Genomic DNA, 13,035 nt, shown 5'->3' on the forward strand with positions numbered 1-13,035 from the left:
TTTGCTCTCTTGCCCTGATGTTTTTCGGAAAGGAGAAAATAACAGCATCCACTCGGATCAGCGCGTGAGCCAGGCTGGAGCTGGGGCTGGCCAGGCTGTCAGCTCCGTGACGTGTTGAGAGCCTGCTCGCTGGGGCAGGCCAAATCAGCGCGTTTTATTTGAACTCAAATGGGACAAAGTAAGAAAGGAGATCATTTTCTGAAAGTTTCCTTTTAATTGACATTTTAGTTTGTTCAATTAACTTCACAAGTCAGTTTTTAGCACCTACTGTATATGCGTTTTGATCAAGTTTTTTCATTATCCAGTAGGAAGCAGAGCAAATTGAATACTATGCCTTATTGTACTGTACCAGATTGCCTTGTTTAAATGCACAGTTATAGGCGTTGGCACTGTAGTACACCAGATTTGTTGCTGATTTATGAATTGGAGTTAATACTGCTTGGTAAACGTTTATTTGTCGTTTTTTGGTTTAAGGGTCTTGAACATCCATTTTCCCCAGTGTGTTAGTGGGTGTCACTGGGTCCCAATTCCTGCATCAGCAGCAGCTCTGGATATGAATTACCGGAGCCCCAGACAAAGGAGTGAGCTGCCATACAGGTCGAAAGAGCCTTTATTTGGTCAAATTCCTGGAATGAGGGTCAGAGGAAGGGAATGTTAGAAGGGTGTGTGGCCTGACCTAGTAAATGACACTTTGCCAGCATCTTTGGAAAATTAAGCTTCTGGAAAAGCTATGCCTCAGAAGAGATCTTTCTGATGTTTTTTTGCTGCTCTCCGATCTGGAAGGTTGAGTGAGGGCTGGAGGAGTGAATTTGAGGCTGGGGAGCCAGTTCTGTTCGGCAGCCCGTCGGATTCTCCGTTCAGGGCTGAGGACTCAAGCTGACGGGCTGTGGGGAACCCGATCTTTTAACTCAACTTGTAATTTTCATTTTCTTAATTATACAGACGTGGAATAACTATATATACACATGCTAGCCAGCAGCGCCCGTGACGGCCGATTGATTCTAGTGGGGGATGGGGGATGGGGAGGCAGTGCTGCAGTTGTGTGGTTTTTGTAATCGCTCCCTGCCACAGAACAGAGGATTTATAAAGATGCCTTTAAGATGAGATGGAGTTTATGCAGAAGAAAACGGATTAGCTTTCTGCCAACAAAAACGGACCTTAAGCTTCCCACAATACACGGCTGCCCCAGGGGATAGATACTGTATATTACAGATCATCTGATATAGACGCGTGCTTACAGATATGTGCTAATCGGGGGGGGAATTAAATGGAACAGCCCTTGGAACATTTAGGACCCTGGAGCAGTCCCATTGAAGCACATGAGAGCTGTTCTGGTCTTTACACTGAAGGTTGTGCCCATGGGAATTGTGGCAAATCCCACAATTGGAATGGGCGGACCTGCTCTCCTGGCTGGTACAGGCCCATTGTAGCCCCAGCAGCCCGAAGAGCCTTCTGCAGAGAACTGGAGTGCCCTTCGCGTTCGTGACTGCGCAGGCCGATCTCTCGCAGCTCCAGGTTTGTAAAGGTCATTTGCGGTATGGGCCCCGATGGGCCCAGATGAGGAAGCGTGGGATGGGTTGGGGGTGTTGTGTGCACGCGAGTGTTTTCCTCCTCTCTTACGAGTGGGAATATGGGATATGGGAGGGTGGGTCAGAGGGCATAAAACCACGTGCATCTCATTGAGCACAAGCATCAGCTTAATGAAATAATAGCAGTGTGCTCTTTAATTAATAAAGGGATGCAGTTGCTTGCCAGGATGGGCTGTGACTGTCGTTGGTGCTGCACGCATCTGGGATCATTTTATTATCCGAGCTTGCGGAAAGGAATTTCAGCTCAAGCCCGTGCTGGGCAGCGCGTTGCGGCCCCCATCCCGGCGCGTGGCGGAAGTGGGGTGAGGTCTCCCGGGGGGAGGCAGGGCTTTGCGCAGTTCCGCTCGGACTGTCGCGTTGCCCCGGGGCTCGGGGGTGTCGGGGCACGTCCCACCTGCGCTCTGAGCGTGAAGAAGTCGGAGATCAGCACAGCTGGGAGGCGCGGTGACATATCGCGCTACAGGGTGTGCCAATCCCGCAACCCGGAGAACAGCTGCCTCGTGGAAAAACCAGGGGCAAACGGTTCTAAAAATAAGCGCTGCTTGCTCCGGATGAAAGCTCCTGAGATTGCCAAGTGCTGGCAAGTGTGATTTTACCTCCATTGGCCCCTTAAAGCCCCTCATGACAATCCCTATACTGTACCATGGTTAAAATGGATAAATCGTGGTCAGAAGATGGTAAATCGTGGAGTGGTATGATAAAGCATGATGCAGACTGGCAGGTCATAGCAGTGGGGAAGTCATTGTGCAGTATTGAGCTCCAGAAGTGCTGTGGCATGTAGCAGGGCAGTTTTAACTTTCTTCCCGTCAGCTCCTGGGCTTGTAAAGGTGATCCTGCAGGGTACACTAGGATGGAAGGTGCTGTCTGTCACATTGTCGCTCCAGGGCTTTAATGGAGCCATACTGGGAATAATAATGCTACCCTGTTGACTGAAGGATTAAATCCATTGAAAAGTTCATTGGGAATCCAGCACGAATAGCTGCAGGTGTTTAGTGGAAATGAGCTCCTGGCGCGGGAGCTGTGTGTCTGGGTGGGCTCATGGTGCTGGAAGTCCTGAATGCATCATTGAATGTTGAGCTTGTAGCTGTTTAGAAGTGTGGTGATGACAGTCAGTCCACTGTGCCATGTTAACAGGACAGCTTTGCACAGGGTCTTCAGCCTGTTGACACGATCACAGTCCTGTGAACTGCGCAACCTGTCAGACACCTGTGGCTTGCAGAATTCCTGCCACCATTCTGTCTTCAGACTTGTCATTCTTTTTATGAGGTACAGTTCGTCCACATTAAGGCTTCTGTAGTTCAGCTGCTTACACAGGAGCATCTTTTGCATTTTTTCATTACTGCGTTTTTTCTTCTGTCTTGTAAGATTCTCCCAAATCCCTTCTTAGACTGTGACTATGTGCACCTGTATTTGCCAGACTTGGAGGAAACCTCAATTCTTGTGAGGGAAGAATATTTGTGCTGCGCAATGTTCTGAAGCCTATCAGCGAGGCCCAGTGCTGAGAAGCCTTATTCTTGTGTTTTTACAATAAAAAAAATGTGTTAAGTAGAAGAAGCGAAAACAGATGATGCTGTGACCAACTCCTTTCCCGTGTGTTTCTATAAAGACACCAGTTGAAGTCCAGCTGGTGCGGACGTCCCAAGCTCCTCTGGCGTCTGAAACAGCGAGCCAGTCTGTCACGCAGTGATTTGCTGTTTTTTAGAGGAAGGCTGAAGAAACCGCAGTTGCTGATACCTTTAATTTCAAGCAACGGCAGCAGATTTGCTTTGTGATGTGATGTAATTCGGTCGCAAATCAAGACAGCGGTTTTGATTGTAACCGAAGAATGCCTGTGGCCGGGGGTGGAGGCCTGTGTGTTTTCCGCAGCTCGGGCTGCTTGCTCGTTCAGAAGGATTCTTTGGGAATCAGCTTGGTGCTTCTCCCGCTTTTCCTGCAGTGATCGGTGCTGTGTCGCTGTGGTCTGTCCGTGGATCCCTTCGCCAGGCGGGTTTCGGGGTGACGTTGTGTTAAGCCGGGGGGCCCAAACGAGAGCGGGCTGGGTTCTTGGTCCCCCGAGAGGGCCCAAACGAGAGCGTCTCGCCGCAGGAACGTGGGCGTGTGCTGTTGGTGAAGGGCAACGCCGCTCCGAAGAATGGGATTTAACAAGCTCTCGGAATTGGGGGGTGGCGGGGAAGAGCAGGCTTCAAGCCGGGGTGTTTTTTTAAGAGCACCCTGGGCTACCTCTGATGACCCCTCAGACCCAGACTAGGACCCACTGCCTGGCGGACCGGGAGCTTTCCCCCTGCGTCGCTGACACGCAGGCAGGCGCCTCTCCCAGCTCCGTGGTGCGAGTCCGCTTGCGAGCCTGGGCTGAGCCCCGGGTCTCCCGCCTGGATCCCAGCTTCTCCCTCCTCCCTGCCCTCGTCTTCCCAGCGCCACTGCGCCTCCCTCCCGTTGCGGCACCGTCCCGGTCCGCCCTGCCAGGTTCCCCGATGAAAGTTCCCGTCCGAACTGGGCCGGTTCCGGCTGCCTGTCTGGTCCACTCCTGATCCAGCATCCCGCGGTATCCAGCCTGGTGCCCGCTGGGGGGAGAGGCACCCCTCATGGGCAGTGGAGTGGGGTGGGGGGGGGTTCTCCCCAGTGTCCAGCAGCCTGGACGTGAGATCAGTTAGGGGCTGGAGGGCAGTGTTCAGCCATAATGTTGCTCACACGGTTTGTGATAAATAGTGCTAATCCCTATGTCACTATTTCAGATACTTTTTTTATGCGTTCAGCGTGTGTTCCTGTCTTTCCTGAGGGGGTTTGGAAGTGGCTTAGACAGAGACGTTCCCCTTCACGGCTTCTTGATCAGGTGCCTACAGCTCTTGGGGTAAAATAGAGTTGGAGTGTTACTGAGCTCTCTTTGTTTTTGTTTTTGTTTTCAAATTCTAGAAACCTGCTTGAGATTAAACCTATTTGACGAGCTCTGAGAAGTCCGCCATCGATGTGAATCGCTGGCCACGCTGTGCGGCTCATTTCTCTCGTAGTGCAAATCCCATAGGACTCTTGAGTTGAGCTACTGCCGTCAAATCCCTGGTTTTATATTCAGCCCCAGACCTCTGGGGCCAGGACAAATGCCCCACAACGTCTGTATATTGCTGCTCGTTCCCAAAGAACAGGTCTCTTTGTGCTGTAGTGCTGCCCTCTAGTGGACACTCATAGATGTGCACCCTGATGGTGCAGCAGGCTGGATTTTCCTGGTCAGAGTTTTATCAGGGATTAAGGTTAACCTAAACCTTCTTACAAGGCCTTGCCTTTTTCTCCGCCTCATTAATTTTATTGGACACATCAGTATCTTTTTTTTTTTACCTGCTCCTCTTTCCCAGGAATGTGATCATCGCTACAAATTATATTGAGCCTCTTATTTTAATTAATACCGTTTTAATCGCTCCGCGCCTTTTCCGACGGATTTCTTTACGGGCTCTCCTGGAGGGAGCGAGTGAGCAGCCCTCCTAATCCGATTGGAAAGAAGCACCTTGCCCTGCAGAGAAGCCCTCGCACAAGATACCGAGCTCTCCGGGACGGTGAACAATGTGTCTGCTTGTCTGAACGCATCAGAAAATTAAAACTCTTCGAGAAGCGCCTTTTTGTGTTTCCAAGTGAGTGAGCCTGAGTCTCCAATTAATTCCCTCGCACACAGTCATCTGAAACGCTGAATTTTTTTTCTCTAGGATTCGTTTTAATCCCAACTGATTTCTTTCGATTTATTTTTAGCACAAGGCCTCACAGTTCAAGTAGACCGGCACCACTGGGGCGTTGGAACCCATTTACCCCCTGCAGCTGTGGACAGATAGCATCGCAAGCATTTAGTAACGCAACAAGAAAACAAATGAAAGGTTTCCAAACGTCATGTGCCTTTTCTGAGGGTAGAGAGGCTGATGATTATGTCAGGTTGAAAGGGTTCTTGGCACCTTTGTTGAACGTTTAGTAACTCGTGTTTTTTTTCTTGGGGTTTTTTGTAATTTCGGGGGGGATGCGGGATAGAAACAGGGGAGCAGGGAGGAACTGTTCACGAAGACATTAGGGTGTAGACAGATCTGTGGCTTTACTGGGGTCTTTCTGAACCTCGTCCCTGTCGGCCAGGGCCCTGTCTTGGTGTTTGGAGTAGGGCGTGGTGGTGGTGGTGGGGGGGTATGTGGACGTAGGTTCTGCTCCTGCTGGGTGACTGGACAGAAATGGACCGGCGGACAGGGATGACCCGGGATCTAGCCTGCCACTCGCCTCTGTGAGGAGGAGCATGTCAGATCACTGTACCGAGAGGAGTCTGCACCCCTCTGCCCCCTTCCACCCCACAGTACTGCTGCCTTACAGTACCCCCCCTACGTTAAGCGTTGGGTGGTACCTCTGTACCTCTGAGTGGTGGCCCACTCTCTGTATCTCTGCAGTGCAGTTACTGTATCTGTAACTTTACACAAAGAGTTGCAGAGGTCTGCAACAAACCGATTCCCCAGGATCCTTCAGAAAGCAGCTCCATGAGCCGCATGGGGCTGAATGGCTTCTCATCTGTCACCTTTCTTGTGGTCATTTTTCGTCCCCTTTCCCACCCTCCTTTTCTTCCTCTTCCTGTCTCCCCCCCCCTCTTCGCAAATAGAAGAGGCCCTAATCAGCACGGAAAACCTGACTGGTTTCGCCAAACTTGGAGGAGAGGGAAAAAAAAGCGGCTCTCCGACAATCAGGGCATTCAGCTCAGTGCATTGATCCGCTGTTTCCCTGTTAAATGAGGTAGCAGGATGTAGCACATTGTCCAGCTATTTCTGCCATTTCCCTCAGCTCTCCGTACAAAGAGACAGGAGGGTTTTTTTTTCTCTCCTGGCAGCGTGGATAGAAACCCAGCATTGTTCCCGCTGCCAGCCCAGGGGTTGGAGCGCTGCGGCCTCCCTTCTCCCTTCTCTTCCGGCTCTGCTCCCGGCCAGGTCCGTCCCGTTCGGAGCAGAGAGGGGGCCCGGGGCAGTCTCTTCCCTGACACATCCCTCCCCCCTCCTCCCCCCCCCCGCACTTCTCCCGCCTTCTGCTTCCCTACCTCTCCTTTCCTGTTTTTTTTTTCCCACCGAAAGAAGACGCACCTTCCCCCCTGGCAGCGACACCCCTGGGAAGAGAGTACAAAACGCGCCGGGGTGGCGATCGGAGAGCACCGGTCGGACCCGGTCCTTTCGCAGAGATGGGAAGAGTTTCCACGTCTTTGCCTTCTGCCTTTTTTTCCTTTAAAAATACAGGGAGAGGCTTGGGGGGTCTAAGGGGCTCGAGATTCCCGCAAAAAAACAATCTAAAATCCAGAAGGGGGAGTCGCCACAGGCTGGCTTAGTGTTTTAGTTCAAGGGGAGGCGTGGGGCTCTTTTCCAGGCGGGCGGCATCCAGAAAAGAGTATCGGCAGATGTTTTGCACGTGTGTCCCATCTGGGGTGGTCGGATCTGTTAATTAAAACTAATAAAGTCCTCCTGGCGGTGGGCTTCTGAGCGCAGCGGAAGTGGTCCAAGTGTGGCACAGCGATCAGGGTTCTGGACTCGAAACGAAAGGTTTGCGGGTTCAAATCCCCGGCGAAGCACAGCTGTCGTACCCCTGAGCAAGGCGCTTCCCTCGGATTGCTCCGGTAACTTACCCAGCTGTGGAAATGTTGCTCGGGATAAAAGCGTGAGCTCCATAATTTGTTAAGGCAGCCCTGGTCCTAGAGGCATCTCATTACCAGTGAGACCAGACAATTGAGCAATTGTCTCCAGGAGCACTTGACAACTAGACACCTTCTTCTTCTAAATGCCTGAGAAGGCGGCTGGCTTAGGACCAAGTTATTGATCCCACACCCCTTCCTCCTTCTTGGCACTCTGCCTCTGCAGCTCTGTCACCACTTACCACAGCCGCGAAGCACGTCTCCTCGCGAGGCAAGTCTCGTGGAGGCTCCCCTCTGAGCTCGGTGGCGCCCCGCCCGGGCAGAGGAGACGTCTCCCGAGCCGGCTGTAGAAGCAGTCTCGCGTGCACCGGCGTGCTCGCGTGTGCGTGTGGCTCACTGCGTTGCCGTGCCGTCAGTGCCAGCGGTCTGTCACATCAGCGCCCCCCGGTCGGAACCAACCGGCGGTTCTTCAGAAAGCCGAAAAGTGCAAGTGTTCAGGTCACGTGCTGAAAAAAAAAAGGGTTCTCTTTTCATGCCAGGGGGAGAGTTTCATGCCAGGGGGAGAGGGGGTGGGATCTATGACTAATGAAATGAGCTGTCCACAGATGCCTGGTCTGATGGTTACAATTTTTTTGGGGGGGGGCGTGTTCATTTTAATACGGCAGGGCTCTGTTCTCAGGGGCCACTTGGCCACCCTGCACATTCCCTGTGTGGTGTGAAGGCGCTAGCTGGTGGTGATCTCCGTGTGGGGCTGCCTAGGAATCCCTTCATCCCCTAACAGCCACGTTTCTTTTTAGCTGGTTTTATCCGTCCATCTTAAATGCGACGGCCAGCAGCTGGCTAATCCTCTCGTTCCGATGTCCTGTTCCCGAGTCGCTGGGATCTGTTACAAGCTCTTCTCTTTCATTCCTGAGCCAGCGGGTATCGTGACTTCACGGCGGGACTGCGTATGTGTATTTTGTTTCGTTTTTTTTGTCGTTTCCAACTGTGTGTTTAAATGTTTGTTTCCGAAAGGTGGCAGTGTGCTGATTTTCTGAGCACTGTGGGAGGGACACAGATCGCTGCCGTCCGTCTCCTCTTCTTCCCCTAGTTTATTCTCCCGCATGGCTGTCGCCTCGCCGTTTGTGTGTGTAGGTGTGTGCACGTCTCTGTTCCACTGGCAGAGCTGATCTCGCTAGAACTAAGCTCTAGAACTTGCAGACTCCATCTTGGATCCTTCCCAGCATCCTTCACGTCATCGCCTAAGCTTTGTCTTGTGAATCTCAGAACAAGCACACATCCTCTGTTGTCTCAGATTGAGACTTTGAGATATAAAAAGAGGGCGGTAGGGGGCCGCGGTGCTGAGGCTCCGGGTTCGACTCCAGACCTAGGAATCTATCTGTGTGGAGTTTGTATGTTCACCCCGTGTTTGTGTTGGTTTCCTCTGGGGTGTCTGGGTTCCTCCCAAGCCCAAAGACATAATACTACTCAGATAATGGGCCTCTGGAAGAACTGGCCCTGGTGTGTGTGCCCTGCGATAGACTGGCATCCCGTCCAGGGTGTATCTCACCTTGCTTGTCGGGATAGGTTCCAGCTGAATCAGACCCGTGACCCGGGATTAGATGGTTAGAAAACAGATGGATGGATATAAAAGAGGGCCAGTGCTTTTAGCCGGGATCAAACTGTTCTGTCCTCTCGGCGTCTGCTAAGATGAGACTCGCGTTGTCACTGGTCCACTTGGTGGCCCAGCATGTCTGCACTGGCTTTTGCTGCAAGAAGCAGCCTGGTTTGCCCCCAGCTGAGGGTCGGTGTGTTTGAGTCTGGTGGCCAGTGCTGTAGAGTTAGATGGGGGGGGGGGGCACAGACCCCAGCCCCCACAGCACAGCCCACAGCCCACGGCCCACGTGCCTCATTGTTCCCCGGTGCCAGCGCCACCATTGTCTGCCCAGCGCTGTTTGTTTAGCGCCTCTGTTCGGCGTCAGCGACTCCTCATCCCGTTGCACAAGGGAGCTCTCTGTTGCCCGCTCCGCTCGCGCCCGCGCGCCCCGCCGGGGCTCTGGCTGTGCTCTGAGGTCATGTTAACCCTTTCTCTTCCTCCAGCCTGCAGGGCGGGGGACATCACTTCTGAAAAGTACCGTGGGCTAACACGCAGACTTACTTTCCCAAATGTTACAGTAGCTCATTACTTTGGAGCACATGCAACACATTGCTGCTACAGTTGGATCTCATGGGGGTGATCTGTTCTAGGGTTTATTACCAGATTTTAATTAATTACGAGTAGTGTCAGTATTTAATGTTACAAATAACGAACATCTGCCAGCATCCTTATTTCCCTTGGAAGACCTTATCTAGTGCTTTTTATGCATCCGAAATGTGACCCAGAAGGGAACAGTAAATACTCAAATAGTTTAAATAATTTATTTAAACTTCATTTTACCTTTAATTTTGTTTGTCCCCAGCTCTTAAACATGTTGAAGCTTTACTTTTGGGGGGTATTTTGCAGGTGAAATAAAACCCCAAACTTGTGAGTGGAAAAAAAATGCAAATATTCCAATGAAGGATCTTCTTAGGCTTCAGTGATCTCATGAAGACGTGTGGGTCTCCGGGACCTGGACTGGGATGTGTGGATGGTCCCAGTGGCTTTGATGGCTGTTTCGAGTGTTTGACGTGACAAGGAGCGACTGCAGGCCACAGGCACAGACTGGGCAGCGGGTGTGTGGAGACTGAAACCCAAGGACTCCTCAGTTACTGCCGTGCAAGTGACCTTTCACAGAGAAGGAAACCAGGCCGCATCCTGTATAGAGGAGGGCTTTGTTGCCTTCTGGTGATGGCTACAAATTTTGTTTTTAATCAAATCTATTTGTCCTACGAAGGAGCTGGAATTAGTAGCTTGTAGTAGTGCCCTTGTCTGGATTTGTTTTGAGCTCCAGGCTGGGTGTCCAGTGTGACTCTGTTCTGGACAGCTGAAATACTGCAGGCTTTGGTTCTGACTGTCAATGGTCATTAAATATCTCAGGGTGTTTCCCGGAAGAGTAAGAGAGTTTACCCCAGAGTCCTGGCCAAATGTCCCCCTGGCCTTTACCAATCATGGCCTACTAATAATCCCCATCTCTGAACTGGATTCATTACTCTGCTCTCCTCCCCACTGAGAGCTGGTGTGTGGGGAGCGTTCTGGCTTTGAATTTGTAAATTTAGTTTTCTCATCAGCGTAGCTCTTTCAGGTGATAAGGTGCTGGAATTCAGAGGTGCAAAACTCTTTGTTTGGAGTCAAGAATGGGCATTCCTCTCTGCAGTTCAAACACAAAACAAAGCGCGGGTTCCAACAGGGAGGGAAGGGGGTTTGATGGTATCTGCCTCCTAATCTGCTCACGGCAGGCGTCCGACGGGAGACAGAGCTGTCGGCTCTCGTTCCTCAGACTGTGGGGCGGCGGGGAAGGAGAGCGGAGAGCGCAGTGGAAAGGAAAACAAGGATTGGGGATTGGGGGGGGGTTAAGCGAACGTCTCCAGCACCCAGCCTTACGACTGTTCGCTTGGCTTGTCAGCTCCGAACCATGTGAGAGGGAACCGTCTCCAGTCAGCGCGCTGCTGCAGGCTGAGTGTTTGACTATATACGGTCAGTGAAGAGCGATGTTGGGCAGGTCCGGTTATGTGAGGGGGGTTTCTGGGCAGTGGGGCAATATCCATTCACTGGGACTGGTCGGAATCACATAAATGGGGGTGATTTTGTGATGGCACGGGGTTACAGCATTAAACTGATCAAGTGCATCATTTTTACCAAAAGCCCAAAGACTAATCAAGCAGTCATGTTACTCCAGACCAGTGCTGCAGACAGCCTTACAGTGTACTTTAATCGGACAGTGCGGAGATCCCGGTGTCCTTTCTCCTCTCCTCACAGTATTGCTCCTTCCCCTGTTGTGTGCAGGGGAGGGGGTCTCCTCTCCCTGGTGGGCTGGCAGGAGCTCTGCGGAGGAAGCATTGCATTTAGGCAAATAGGTGTCATAGTTGGCGTCGTAGTTTGATCCACTTCAGATTTTATGGGCATGGGGAGCTTGTCCAAAATTGTGCTGAGTAAGGAAGAGGGGATGCCGGTGTGCCTCAGCAGTTTGTGGTGTGCATATCTAAATACCTTGTCTTTTTACTCCAAAAGTCTGTTTCGTCCCATGCTCAAGAAGAGGTAATGCACCTAAAACATCAGCCACTTTCGAATTTCGTAATTTGCTATGGCCACGGTGCACAGTCAGTCAGCCAGGTAGATGAAGTCTTTCGACCTATCCTCTCCACTTTCCACACTTCGTACTGTAACGCTTCGGGGTTCTCGTGGGTATGCGCCCTCGCCTCTGCCGCCTCAGGTCGGCCCCCCACCGCCAGGGACTTGAACCCAGGCCTCCGGCGTCACTCAACAGGGACCCAGCCACTTGAGGCAAAGGGAAATCGCCTGTTTGTTTTAACAGGGTGTGAGGGGGTTCTTGATGGGTTCTTCACGGTCCCCGGGCCTGTGGGGGTCCCCGTTTCTGCGGTCCTGCAGGTAGGGGCGAGGCACGTCCTCACCCCCCCCCCCCCCCGTGCGAACTGTAACTCGAGCTTCTCCCTCCCTCGGCCACTTTAACTCCATCGCCTTTTGTTTGCCTTTCTTTTTTTTCCCCTGTAAACAGCCGTAATGTCATGACGGAGAGAAAGAGAGCCTTTTGTTCCTGCCTGTAGGATGGTACCGTTGGCGGGAGGAGAGAACTGTTGAGCATTTCTTTCGTGGTCACTTTCTCGTCTCCCCCCAGCCACCCGCACACCAAACTTGCCTTTCTGAAACCTGGGCCAACCCCGTGCTCTCTTCCCTTCTGGTTCCTGGGGCATCTCTTGCCCTCCTTGTCTCCTCCTCTGACTGGAGGAATTTGCACAGCCCTGTAATCTCACTCTGATCCTTCCCAGGGTGGTCCGTTTCTTTTGGGGGGTTAGCGCAATCGTTCTCTCCCTCCTGAGGTTTTCGTTCAGTGCTGATGCCGCCTTTGTGAACCCGCGCCATCACTGACATGGTTCGGGTGCAGCTAGGCACCTCAAACGCATATCAAGACCTGTATCGGGCTGCATGGGTGGACAACAATGGCAATGTAAATGTAATGGCAATGCCAGTGTAAATCCAGGTTCTGTACTGGGGTACTGATTTCATGAAGTCTTAAGATCACTTTATTGGCCGTTCACAATCTCTTGCATTAGGAATTTGTCTTTTTTCGCAGACCCCAGTCTGCTCTCCATGAGACACACAGACATGGAGAGAAGCTTGGGGTCAGAGCGCAGGGTCAGCCATTTATACGGCGCCCCTGGAGCAGCTGGGGTGAAGGGCCTTGCTCAGGGACCCAACGGAGTAGGATTCCTCTGCCGGCCGTGGGATTTGAACCGGCAACATTCCAGCCACAGGCGCAGATCCTTAGCCACAGAGCCACTATCGTTAGGAGATTGAGAATGACATCAGCCCCAAACAACAAAGTTATAGAATTATTTTCCCATCCCTCCGCTGGCCAGTGCCTGTCTCCTGTGGGGTATTAGAGAAGCTGGGGTGTTTTTAAGAACTGGTTGGGTGTTTTATGAGTGCCTTATTTTGCCCTCAAACGTTCTTAAAGCCCGTAAGCTGTAGGGCTGGACAAAAAAACCCAGTAGGTCAGAGAGCAGACTCCAGGCACGGATCCATTGATACCAATTCCATTACTCTCATGAAGAGGTCCCCCAAGGATCCTGTTTGCTATAGAAACTGTGCTTCCATGCACAACACAGGGCTGTAATCTGATGCCAGACTTCCTTTAAAGCCCAGAGTACATCTGTCCTACGCAAGTTACCCAGGAAGGCCTTTTGGCAGCT

At 51.9% G+C, this 13,035-nt stretch overlaps 1 protein-coding gene across 3 annotated transcripts in view; it reads left to right on the forward strand.

Annotated features, from left to right (window-relative positions):
* LOC102689547 (rho GTPase-activating protein 23) overlaps window positions 1–13,035 on the forward strand; it is a 95,929-nt gene that overhangs the window by 36,263 nt on the left and 46,631 nt on the right. The gene's annotated exons all lie outside the window — the stretch shown is intronic.

This window comes from Lepisosteus oculatus, chromosome 28 (genome assembly GCF_040954835.1).
Source record: "Lepisosteus oculatus isolate fLepOcu1 chromosome 28, fLepOcu1.hap2, whole genome shotgun sequence".
NCBI lineage: Eukaryota > Metazoa > Chordata > Actinopteri > Semionotiformes > Lepisosteidae > Lepisosteus > Lepisosteus oculatus.